At 48.0% G+C, this 10,876-nt stretch overlaps 1 long non-coding RNA gene across 3 annotated transcripts in view; it reads left to right on the top strand.

Moving 5' to 3' along the window:
- The first annotated feature begins 396 nt into the window (after nucleotides 1-396).
- Nucleotides 397-10,876, top strand: part of LOC309605603 — a 186,769-nt gene continuing 176,289 nt past the window's right edge. For all 3 annotated transcript variants that reach the window (XR_014231428.1, XR_014231429.1, XR_014231430.1), the window contains exon 1: nucleotides 397-829. This is a non-coding gene — a long non-coding RNA (uncharacterized lncRNA). The remainder of the gene's footprint in view (nucleotides 830-10,876) is intronic.

The following is a 10,876-nucleotide window of genomic DNA, read 5'->3' as shown; positions in this document are numbered from 1 at the left end:
CTGGTGGGCTTGGTTGGCCCCTAGTGTGGTTGGTTGCCAGGCCCTGCCTCATGCGGATGCCGCTGGCTGCTGTTTAGCAGGGCCTGGTCACGAGGTGGCTGGTTGCAGAACCCTAGGAGGCCCGGGCGCTAGGGCTGGCTCACTGGTGGGCAGAGTCAGGGTCCCGAAGATTCTGGGGCTGCTGCCCACCCACTGGCAGGTGAAGCCAGGGCCTGGGATTAGTGCGGGACTACTGGCAGGCAGAGCTGGTTCCTGGAGTCTGGCTGCAGGACCTAGGCATCCCAGGGCCCATTTCAGATCCTTGGTAACGGGTGGGAGGCTGTTCCTGACACAGTTGGGTATGGGGTCGGGGGTGTCCTGAAGGTTGCATGGTCCTGCTGGTGGGCAAAAGCCAGGGCCCAGCTGGTCCCAGGGTAGGGTCTGGCTTACCTAGACTGCTTGGTTCCCAGACTGCTTCTGGTGTCCGCCCCCTGGTGGGTAGAGCTGGGTTCTGGCCCTCTGGTGGGCAGGGCCATGTCTAGCGCTGCGTCTAGAGGTGGCTGTGGTCTCTTTAGTCCTTAGACAGCCTGTCTGCAGGTGACTGGGGCTGTGTCCCCGCCCCGTTGGTTGTTTGGCCTGAGGCGTCCCAGCGGCAACTGCAGGCTGTTGGGCGGGGCCACGTCTTGGCGCTAAACGCGAGAGGGAGGAGCCCACGTAGTGGCGCCCGCCAGCACCGCCTTCCTCACGGTAGAATCAGCTCCTAGGAATGGCCGCTGCCGGTGTCTGTGTCCCCAGGGTGAGCTGCAGCAACCCACTCCCCCTTCTCTGGGAGACTCTCCAAGAGCAGCAGGTAGGTCTGGCTCAGGCTCCTATCAAATTCCTTCTTTTGCCCTGGGTCCTGGTGCACATGAGGTTTTATGTGCACCCTTTAAGAGTGGAGTCTCTATTTCCCCTGTCCTGAGGGGCTCCTGCAATTAAGCCCTGCTGGCCTTCAAAGCCAAATGTTCTGGCGGCTCGTCTTCCGGGTGCCAGACCCCTGGGCTGGGGAGCCTGACGTGGGGCTCAGAACTCTCGCTCCTGTGGGAGAACCTCTGCACTATTCTTATTTTTCAGTTTGTGGGTCACCCACAGGGGAAGGGGGAAAGATGGAGTTTGATTATATTTAGAATCCGTCCCTCCTACTGTTACCGAATGCAAGTTTGTGTGCCTGACGCACAGTGAAGCCAAACAATCGATGTGTTTCAGAGCACACCACCCTATGTCTTATTTCTGCAACTGAAACGAGCACCCGTTTCTTGGCTTTCACGTTGAGTCTCCATTACATCTGGGCTTTGGCCTTGTGGGGTAAGCTGTGACTTTGGCCAGTGGAGTGATGGGGAGCATTTAGGGACACCCATCAAGCCTGTGCCCTCAACTTCGCTTCTCTGAGGCCTAGAAGCTAGAGGCCAGCCTCTGTCTGCCTGGGAACCAGTGAAAAAACAATAATAATGAAAACAGATTTTACCCTTATATAGCCATTTGTAAAAATTTCAGCTGAATTGTGCTGTGTGTCTTCTCAATGAAGGGGGTTCTTTTAAGCTGTGTTACAAGTGGGGAAACGGAGGTTCCGAGAGACCAAGTAACTCACCCAAGGTCTCACAGCTGGAGGGTGGCAGAGCTGGGCCTCTCCCGCAGGTCTGTTTGACTCCAAAGCCCTGGCCCTCCCCCTGCCCAGAGAGCATTGGAGTTTGACGCAGACTTTGCCATTCAGACTGCCAAGTGGAAACTCTGCAAGATGGATAATGAGGAAGTCATTTTTCAGTGGATCAATGTGGGTGAAAGATTAATTGATGAAACCTTGCCAAAAGGAGGCTGCTGCAGAGTCTGGGTTCTGTTCCAAGAAACTCAGAGCTCCAGGAGGAGGGAGAATACTCTTCTAGAGGAGAAAGCTCATGGGAGAGAAATGGAGGCTGTTCCTCTGGGCACTCAGGGCCCCAGTCGTCAGGCCTCAAGCACTGCTGTTGGGTAGCAGCGCTCACTGGATGCTGCTGTTCAGAGTCTGGCCACCTACTGGTCCCTTGTGCCCAAGTGGAGACCTGGCATCTCTCCGTCTCCTGCCTCCCACGCAGGCAGCTGCTTCTGCGGGAGGCCTGCCTGCACCACGCCTCCCAGGCACACGCTCATCTCAGCCCCACCAGTCCCATCGCCTGGGGCTGGCTCTGCTCCTGTTTCCCCTGCCTTCTTGGACGTGTGTCCTAGGGAGGTTGTGTCACGCTGCGGAAAGGGGGCAGAGCAGCGTGAAATCCAGACCCCATCACTTGTGGTGTCACCTAGGTCACTTGCCCTCTCTAAGCCTCCTTCCCCTCAACAATTCCTGTAGCTGTTAACTGTGAGTTTAGCTTGATTTAAGGGTTTGGGGAGGACCATTTAACTTAATTACTGCTAGTTTTGAGATGTCCATGTGAGTAGGGTTGGCACAGACGTAACAATGTGGAAGACTAGGTGATGGGGTCACACTTATCTGTGTTCCTAGGGAAACTATTTGAATATTTGTTTTACATGGATTTTTATTCACTTTTCAAACATGCTATCAATACTAAAGCGTGCCCCTCAACTGCTGAGCAAGCGTTTGTAGCTTGTGCATTGGCAGAATGGGCCAGAAGCTTAGTGTTGTGACCTGTTTAAAAAAAAAAAAATCTTGGGAATTCCCTGGCAATCCAGTGGTTAAGATTCTGTGCTTCCACTGCAGGCGGCACAGGTTCGATCCCTGGTCGGGGAACTAAGATCCCTCATGCTGCATGGCGTGGCCAAAGAAAAAAAAAAAGTATCTTGAAAAAAAAAAAAGATAAGGACAATATACCCACCACCGGCAAGAGTTTTGCCGAGGGTGAGAGTCAGGCTTGAAAACTCCCAGCCCAGTGCCAGGCCTTGGGAAACTGCTCAGGGAGAGGGGGCCGTTCAAAGCCTGACTCTCAGCAGGTTGGCTCTGATCTAGGACTCTCATTCCTTCTGACCTAACTGCCCTGTGCTGGGAAGTTAGGTCAGAAGGAATGAGACCTAACTTCCCAGCTGGGTCAGGGGGAGGCGGAGAGGGCAGCTTCTCTCCCTGGTCTTGCTAACCTCCTGTCCACTCTCCTTTTCCCTAATACCTTCCTACGCTGCTCCCAGCTTGTGGGAGGTGGATGCAGCTCACTCTGGGTAATCTGTCCCTGGCAGGACCCTGTTCCAGTGCCAGAGCCCCCAGGCCATCCAGGCCGGTGTTCCTGGGCCCCTGTCAGGGTCCCTGCTCTGCAGACCTAGACTTCTTCCTCCCCTCAGCCTTTGGTAGAGCTGGGGATAGTCACACCTTTCCACTCGCTTGACCAGGAGAGGCCTCAGGCCCTGGAACCAGGTGGGATGGGCTTCCAGGGGTGCAGTCTCAGAGCTCGAAGCCTATACTTCTCCCAGAGGGGCCAGTGCCAGTAGCTAAAATGCCTTAAGGGGAAGGCTCCCTCCATACCTCCCCTTCTCTTGCATAGTGTCTGGCTGACACGAGTGACAGCTTGGTGGGAGGACTATGAAGGCGTAGCAGGACCAGGCCTGTGGGCAAAAGAGGTGCCAGGGCTGATCAGGTCTGGAGCTTGGTAGGGCTGTTGGGTCGGTCCCTGTGGTGGCTGCCAGGTTTCCAAATGAAATGCCCCTGGGTGTGTAGAGCACTTAAGCCTGGCATGGGCTGGCATGACAATCTGGAGACCTAGGAGGGGCAGTAGGCATCTCATGAAGTGGTGAGACTCGGAGAGGATGAGCACAGCATCTGGTGTCAGGTGGGTGGTAAGGACAGAGAGTGCAGAAGGAGGGATCCTGGACCCCAGAGGCAATGGTGGGCAGAGCTAGGTCAGGAGCCATACTATAATCATGGACGCTGGGTACAGGCAGTGCCAGCAGAGACTGACATGCTGGGAGGAAAACAGAGGCAGAAGCCCAGTCTTACAGCCTGGGTCAACGTGATAGGGGCTTGGGGGAGTCAATAAGTTTATGAGAACGTGGAGGTCCAGGTCTCTCTTAGTGCCCCACCCGCAACCCTGCTAATGGAACTGAAACTTCCAACCTTCTCCCCATCCTGGTACAGGGAAACTTTAAAGACTGACCAGGCCGAATGTACTGATGTTTGACTTGAGTGTACAGCCGGGAGGAGCTGGAGAAGGCAGGGTCTTCAGCTTTTCCACTGGCTCTGACTCATGGTTTCTCTCCCCTCCCCTTCTCCCCCTCCTTGTGCTTCTCTGGCTGGAATCTGGTCTTGGGTTTTCCTTCTTCTTACATTGCCAACCTCTTGGCAACCACAGGCTCCTCTGGCTACCAACCAAACACAGAGCATCTTCTAATGGTGATGATCCTCTCAGGTTTGAAAACTTCTTATTAATTCTCAGGTGAAATGCCTCAACTCCTGATCACTTCTGCTAGAGAAATGCTCACCTCTGAGGAGGGGCTGAGGTGCAGGGTGTGGGGCACTCATGAAGTCCCGAGAAGAAGGGGGATGACGTGTGCAGTTTCCATCTTCCAAGGAGAGAACTGAGTGTGAAAACGTTAGACAGGCAGAGGGGGTGGGGATGGAAATGAGAGTCAGACTTGGGGAAAAATGATCGCACCAAGCTCCAGGGCAATATGTGAGGAGATGTGGAAATGGGCATGCAGAGCACGGCGACTCCCTGCAAAAGGCCAGGCATGGTGATTCATTCCTCCAGCTGACTGTTCTCTCAGCCATTACGGGGCACCTACTCTGAGCCAGGGCTGGGTGCTAGTGGCACATAAATGAGCAAGACACTACTCTTGCCCTCTGGGAATCCCCAGCCTAATTAGAGAATCAGACCAACAAATGGATAATTTTCAAACAGTTGCGAAATCATGGAGTATTACAGGAGTGGAAAGGAAGGGGCCTCTAGCTCAGCATGGGCTGCAGAGTGATGGTGGGTGGTGCAGAGAAGCCTTCCAAAAGATCAGATGGCTGAGCTGCTTTTGAAGGGTTGAAGAAGCAGCTGGTGAAGAGGAGGAGGTAGAGCAGTCCAGGTAGAGGGCACGGCATGAGCAAGGGCATGGAGGGGAACTTGGGACAACCGCAGGACATTCTGTGTCTTAGAGAATACAGCAAGAGGCAGGGAGTGGCATGGGAGACTGGAGGTACCCAGGGGTGGGTTCTTTGGCCTTGGCCCACCCCAAAGGAACCAAAAGTCCTGGAGGAAGCTGGGAGAATGGGCCAGGCACAGAGGGGAAGGGCTCTTTGATGGATGTAACTCAGGATCAGCAAGAATCCAGCCTGCCAGGCTAAGGTAGTCATGAGTTGACATCTGGGGTGGACAAACTATGGCCCATGGGCCTAACCTGGCCCATCACCAGTTTTCCTACACAAAGTTTTATTGGAACACAGTCACGTTCATTTGCAGGCTGTCTCTGGCTGCTTTCATGCTACAACCTCAGAGTTGACTATTTGCAACCACAGAGACGATATGGCCCAGGAAATCTAAAATATTTCTCATCAGGCTCTTTATAGAAAAACTTTGCTGACTCCAGATTTAAAGCAAAGACCAACTGGACAGCAGGTGTAGGAGGCTGGACGAGCAGGTCAGCACACGTGTCTTGCAGGTGTGTTTATAAGGTGGTCTCTGCTCAGGCCAGTGTGGTTCAGACTGGGCTTGGGGTTAGCTGCGCTGTTGATGCTGAGTGGAGCTCCCAAGAGCTTTGCCCTGACGGCACTTGGTGATAGAGGTATTTTACTCAGGACACTTTATTGCTTCCCAGGTCGCTGTGTCCTCTGGGAGAACGCCCTGAGCTCTCCACAGGTGAGGTTTCCTCCTCTTTCAGGAGTTTTCAACGTGATATCTGAGTCCTGAGAAAGCAAGAATCTGACCCCAGGAGTTTGCTGGGGTTGGAAACTCAGCGTTTTCATGGTCCCTGGGTGAAGACCCCCACCTGCAGCATGGGTCCTGACTCCCTAACAGCCTGATCTCTAACAGGCCTGGATGCTTGCAATCAGAATTAGTGCTTCAAGGATCCATAGAGTTATCTATTCTGGTCCAACCCCTCTTCTGAAAGTCTTTAAATCATCTGAGATTCTAGCCTCACAACGTTCCTTTCAAAGGGCCATCAGCCCTAACATCTCCATAGGCTTCGAGAGCTTGCTATGGCCCCAGGCAGTCCATTCCACCACTGCAAAGCTCCAGAAAATAAAATGGGCTTGTTTGTAGTTTCTTTCATGCTATCCCACCTGCTGTCCCTCAGGGAGTAGCACAGAGCGTAGCTCCCCTTCTCCATGACGGCCCCTAGATTTCTGAAGGCAGCAGCCATGACCCCAGCTGCCTCCTCTCCAGGTTGGGCAGCTGCAGTTCTTTCAGATAGCTCCAGTTTCCACCCTTTCCAGACACACAGCTGCCTGCCAATCTTCCACTCAAGCTATTGCACCCCAAACTTCCCACAACAATCCAGGGGTGTTCTGACTCGGGTCCAGGTGTCACCAAAGGTTAGTAGACTTTCTCTGAGAAGCAGCTTCCAGCATCCATGACCTGCAGAGACAGGCTCCTTCAGCCTCCAGGTTAAGATCCACATTAGACTCACTTCTGCTAAAATATACCAGCAGGATGCATGGCTGGGAAAAGTGGTAGGTGCTTCAGGGACCCTGGTGATGGGAGAGTTTTGGTTTTTTAAAAATTAATTAATTAATTAATTTTTGGCTGCATAGGGTCTTCGTTGCCGCGCGCGGGCTTTCTCTAGTTGCGGCGAGCGGGGGCTACTCTTCGTTGCGGTGTGCAGGCTTCTCATTGTGGTGGCTTCTCTTGCTGCGGAGCAGGGGCTCTAGGCCTGCGGGCTTCAGTAGTTGTGGCTCGTGGGTTCTGTAGTTGTGGCTTGCGGGCTCTAGAGCGCAGGTTCAGTATTTGTGGCACCCGGGCATAGCTGCTCCACGGCATGTGGGATCTTCCCGGACCAGAACTCAAACCCGTGTCCCCTGCATTGGCAGGCGGATTCTTAACCACTGCTCCACCAGGGAAGCCTGATGGGAGAGTTTTGGAGAACTGCAGGGGACTGAACGAGAATGAGCCCATATCTGTGCATAATCAGATCACCTCCACAAATTTACTGCTTGGAGGAGTAGCGTTGCTATGCTTGTAGCCTTAGTTAGATGGCCACAAAACGAATAATCCAGAGGTTCTCTGCTACTCTGCACATGCTAAAAAAGACTGACCCAAGGACCTAAGGCCTCACTTTACATTTGGCTCCTGGGACGAGGCCAGGTGACCAGGAGATGCATTGTCTCATATCACTAAGGACCTAGTGACCTTCTGGTGGGCACTGGACAATGATTGGGGTGGGCAGTCTGCTGCTCCAAGCTCCCACACTAGGCTTGCTTGCTTCCTTCCCTGAATCCTGTCTTTTAAGAGTCAGTCTTTCCTGATAGGCCTGATGCCAGCAGGCTGCCCTGCCCTTGACCTCACTGTTAGCATAGAGGAAATGCTGAGAGGGCAGGCCTGGCTCCGGCTCCCAGCAGTCTGGCTTTGAGCTTGGTGTAAAAGCCCAGGCAATGACTCAATCAAGGGCTACTGGAAATGGGAAGGGTACTTTTCTTTTTTAATTTAAACTTTTATTGTGAGATAATTACAGATTCACATGCAGAGAAATAATACAGAGATCCTTTGTTCCCTTTCTGCATTTCCCCCAATGTCAGCACCTTGCAAAACTAGTACAATTTCAAAACCGGGATATCAATATTGGTATAATAAAGATGCAGAACGTTTCACCCATTACCACAAGCATCCCTCCTGTTGCCTTTATACAGCCACACTTGCTTCCCTCTTTCCCCCTCCCCTCTTTAACAGTGGCAAACGTTCACCTGTTTTCCATTTCTATAATTTGTCATTTTAGGCATGTTATATAAATAGAATCATACAGTATGTAAACTTTGGGGATTGATTTTTCTTCCCCCGCTCAGCATAATTCTGTGACGATCTATCTGAGTTGCTGAGTGTATCAATAGTTTATTCCTTTTTATCGCTGAGTAGTATGCCATGGTACAGATTGTTTAATCACTCACACATTGAAGGATGTCCAAGTCATTTTTGCTTTTGGCTGTTGTCAATAAAATTAATGTACAGGTTTTTGTGTGAGTATAAGTCTTTATATCTCTGGGATAAGTGCAGAGGAGTGCAACTGCTGGATTGCGTGGTAGTTGAATGCTGGCTTTTAAAAGAAACTACCAAACAGTTTTCCAGAGTGGCTGTGCCGTTTTACATTCCTACCAGCAACATATGAACCATACAGTTTTTCTGCATCCTTGCCAGCATTTGGTATTGTCACTATTTATTTTAACCACTTTGATATCTTATTGTGGTTTTAATTTGCATTTCCCTAGTAAGCAATGACGTTGATGGAACATGTTTTCATGTGCTTAGTTGCCATCTGTATATTCTCTTTGGTGACATGACTTTTCCTTTCCTCTGCCCATTTTCTAATTGGGTTGTTTTTATACTGTTGAGCTTTGAGAGTTCTTTATATATTCTGAATATAGTTCTTTGTTGAATAAGTGGTCAGCAAATATTTTCTCTCTGTCTGTAGCTTTTTTTTTTCTTTCTTTTTTTAAAATAAATTTATTTATTTATTTATTTATGGCTGCGTTGGGTCTTCGTTGCTGTGCACGGGCTTTCTCTAGTTGCTGCAAGTGGGGACTACTCTTCGTTGCGGTGTAATCTTTCATTCATTGGATTGCTTTTCTACCTTTGTGAAAAATCCATTGGGCATATTTGTGGAGGTCTGTTTCTGGGTTCTCTTTTCTGTTCCATCGATCACTGTGCCTATCCTTCTGCTAATACCACAGAGTCTTGATTAGTGTCATAAGTCTTGAAATTGCATGCATTGATTTCTTTTGCTGTACTCTTTTTCAAAACTCTTTTTAGCTATTCTTGTTCTTTTACCTTTCCATATAAATTTTAGAATAATCTTGTCTGTATCTACAAAAAAGTCTCTCTGGGATTTTGGTGAGAATTGCATTACACCTGTATATCAGTTGGGAGAGAATTGACATTTTTGCTATGTTGAGTCTTCCAGTCCGTGAGTGTGAAACGTTTCTCTGTTTATTTAATTCCTCTTTGGTGTCTTTGCTCAGTATTGTGTAATTTTCAGCATGTACATCTTGACTACTTTTGTTAGATTTACACCTAAATATTTCATTTTTGGAGGGACTTAGGATTGTATTTTAAATTTCCATGTTCATGTGTTCATTGCTAGTACATAGAAACACAATGATTTTTGTGTGTTCATGTTGTATCCTGTGACCTTGTTAAATTTGTTTATTAGTTCTAGGAATAATTGGGTTGGCGAAAAAGTTCGTTTGGGTTTCTCTGTAACATCTTATGGAAAAACCCGAACAAACTTTTTGGCCAGTCCATGTATTTTGTAGATGCCTTGGGATTTTCTACATAGACAATCACGTCATCTGCAAATAGGGACAGTTTTATTTCTTTCTTTCTGATCTGCATGCCTTTTCTTTTCTTGCCTTATTGTATGGGCCAGAACTTCCAGCGTTGCCTTTCATATTCTTTTTTTTTTTAAGCATAATCTTTAATATTCATTTTTCATCTGTTCTTTTTTAAATTTTTAAATTTAATTTTATTTATTTTTTTATACAGCAGGTTCTTATCAGTTATCCATTTTATACATATTAGTGTATGTATGTCAATCCCAATCTCCCAATTCATCATACGACCACTGCCTTTCGTATTCTTATGTTGAATAAGAGTAGTGAGAAGTGAACATTCTTGACTTGTTCCTGATCTTAAGGAGAAAGCATTCAGTTTTTCACCATTAAATATAATGTTAGCTATAGGTTTTTTTATAAATGCTCTTTATCAAGTTGACGAAGTTCCCCTCTGTTTCTATTTTCCTGAGGGTTTTTTTTTTTATTATGAATGGGTGCTGAATTTTGTCTAATGCGTTGTCTGCATTGATTGACATGATCATGTGATTTAAAATTTTTTGCCTGTTAATATAGTAGATTATATTGATTGATTTTTGAATATTGAGTGAGCCTTGCATCCCTAGAATAAACTCCACTTGGTCATGGTATGATTCTTCTTATATATTGCCAAATTCTATTTGCTAATATTTTGTTAAGGATTTTTGTCTCTGAATTCATGAGAGATATTGGTCTGTAGTTTTCTTTTTTGTACGGTTTTCTTCTGGTTTTGATATGAGGGTAATCTTAACTTCATAAAATGAATTGGGAAACATTCCTTCCTCTTCTTTTTTTTTTTTTTTTTTTAAATTATTAGCACCTTTAATTATTATTTATTTATTTATTTATTTATTTGGCTGTGTTGGGTCTTCGTTTCTGTGCGAGGGCTTTCTCTAGCTGCGGCAAGCGGGGGCCACTCTTCATCGCGGTGCGCGGGCCTCTCACTATCGCGGCCTCTCCTGTTGCGGAGCACAGGCTCCAGATGCGCACGCTCAGTAGTTGTGGCTCACGGGCCCAGCCGCTCCGCAGCATGTGGGATCTTCCCAGACCAGGGCTCGAACCCGTGTCCCCTGCATTAGCAGGCAGATTCTCAACCACTGCGCCACCAGGGAAGCCCTCCTTCCTCTTCTATTTCTTGGAAGAGATTGTGTAGAATTGGTGTTATTCTTTAAATGTTTGTTAGAACTCTCCAGTGTTCATAGTTTAAATGAGACATCCGCTGTCATTTAAATTTTTTTTTCCATATAGGTAGAATGTTTTTCTTTTGCTTCTTTCAAAAAAATGTTTTTGTCTTTAGTTTTTAGAATGTTAACTATAATATGATATGTTGGAATTTCTTTAGATTTATCTTATTTGGGATTCCCTTAGTTTCTTGAATCTCTAGGTTTATCTATTTTGCCAAATTTAAAAAGCTTTCAGCTTTTATTTCTCTGAATTCTTTTTCAT

The sequence above is a fragment of the Balaenoptera borealis genome (assembly GCF_965194805.1).
Source record: "Balaenoptera borealis genome assembly, chromosome: 11".
In the NCBI taxonomy this organism is placed as follows: Eukaryota; Metazoa; Chordata; class Mammalia; order Artiodactyla; family Balaenopteridae; genus Balaenoptera; species Balaenoptera borealis.
The sequence above is the reverse complement of the archived record's forward strand: the minus strand, read 5'-3'. Positions and strand labels throughout refer to the sequence as shown.